The following is a 1,903-nucleotide window of genomic DNA, read 5'->3' as shown; positions in this document are numbered from 1 at the left end:
ACTGATATTTGCTACTAACTTTGTTAAACAAGTGGATATAGAGGAAGTGTTTTCCAAATACCAGCAGGGAGTAATCTGAAACCCAGCAGCTCATACAGCACCCAGAGGGCTGCATGTACACTGTAGATACAGACATGGCTCAGTCCATTGGAGATTAGCTTCCTTACTGATTCTCATGCCTCTGAATGAAGTTTCTACCTCATTGCAGGGCAAGATCTTCCATCCTCACTTTGGCCCATGGTGTGAAAAGTAATAACACAGAATGAAGCCTTGTGGTCCTGTTATATACAAGCACACTTGACCAAGCGTGTTTTTGTTTTTTTAACTGATGAGAGTCCACGGTATTATTGCAAATAGGAAAAAACTTGTTGGTTTGGGATGTCCTGCTCAGTCACGGTGCATCATGAGACTTAAGTGGGAAGGAAGAAGAAAGCAAGCCTGGAAAGGACTGGTGAGGCAGGACTGACCCAGGTGAGTGGCTGCTTCTTGAATTTAATGTAGTATCTAAAGAGGCATAAAAAATCTAGATTGTGTTTGGCCCAATCCCATAGGTGAAACATGTAACCTAAAGATTCCAATCAGTGATTATATCAGAAGTCAGTCTTTTTTTTTATATATATAAATGCTTTATTTATTTTTTCACAGAGGAAGCTTGGTGGTGGATATGTAGCCATTGGATGCTTTTATGATGAAGAGTTAAAGTTCAGGCTCTATTTCTTACAGAATGTAAATGTGCACCAACACATGTATATGTAATTGTTATCAAAATTAAGCTTAGTCAGTAAAAGAAGATTCGCTGTCTGAACTTTCTTCTGTATTTTTTTCACCTTTTACATCAGGCACTGGGGCATCTGGCCTCTCAGGAAGATCTGGGTCTAGTCCTTCCGATATCATTTTGTTTCTGATTGCCATCACTGGAACACCCACTTGAACCATTTTGAGATATCTGGCATATCTTATGTCCTTGGCTACAGCTAAGATATTTTCTGGTGTTACTTCACTTTCCCGTGGTCCAGGGTCTTGTAAACGGTTCTGTGGTTGCTCTGAAGTGGTTTCAGAATGTGTTTCATTTGTGATCCTAGTGACACTTATAGGAGATACTTCAAATATGATATCATCTAGCTCTGGGATAGATGACAACTTTGCATCTAAAATATTGAGAGTTGTTTCAATTTGCTAGAGATGAAGAGAAAGTCTGCCAGTTTCTCCTCACAAACTAGAAAAGGGGTTGAGGAACTGTACAGTCTGCACCACAAATTGGTTTAGAAATGCCACCGTTCTTTTCTGTTGAATAGCTGGCACCTTAGTCAGGTCTATGCCTGACCCCGTGAGAGGAAGCCCATCCTCATCCATCTCCTCAGCGGGCGAGGGACCCAGGGCTCACCCACAAACCTCTCCCCAACCTGGCCCGCCCAACCCGGTAATAGTATCCTAGTGTTTTGTTTGTTTGTTTGTTTGTTTTAACATCTTTATTGAAGTATAATTGCTTTACAATGGTTTGTTAGTCTCTGCTTTATAATAAACTGAATCAGTTATACATATACATATGTCCCCATATCTCTTCCCTCTTGCGTCTCCCTCCCTCTCACCCTCCCTATCCCACCCTTCTAGGTGGTCACAAACCACCGAGCTGATCTCCCTCTGATATGCGGCTGCTTCCAACTAGCTATCGGTTTTACATTTGGTAGTGTATATATGTCCATGGCACTCTCTCACTTTGTCACAGCTTACCCTTCCCCCTCCCCATATCTTCAAGTCCATGCTCTAGTAGGTCTGTGTCTTTATTCCCATCTTACCCCTAGGTTCTTCATGACCTTTTTTTTTCTTTCTTAGATTCCATATATATGTGTTAGCATACGGTATTTGTTTTTCTCTTTCTGACTTACTTCACTCTGTATGACAG

At 41.4% G+C, this 1,903-nt stretch overlaps 1 pseudogene across 1 annotated transcript; it reads right to left on the bottom strand.

Annotated features, from left to right (window-relative positions):
• Positions 1-737: 737 nt before the first annotated feature.
• On the bottom strand, positions 738-1,387 carry LOC309795616 (WASH complex subunit 3-like; annotated as a pseudogene). Its single transcript has one exon. The product of its transcript is annotated as a WASH complex subunit 3-like (transcript).
• Between the last annotated feature and the right edge of the window lie 516 nt (positions 1,388-1,903).

This window comes from Mesoplodon mirus, assembly GCF_964341445.2.
Source record: "Mesoplodon mirus genome assembly, chromosome: 2".
Lineage (NCBI taxonomy): Eukaryota > Metazoa > Chordata > Mammalia > Artiodactyla > Ziphiidae > Mesoplodon > Mesoplodon mirus.
The sequence above is the reverse complement of the archived record's forward strand: the minus strand, read 5'-3'. Positions and strand labels throughout refer to the sequence as shown.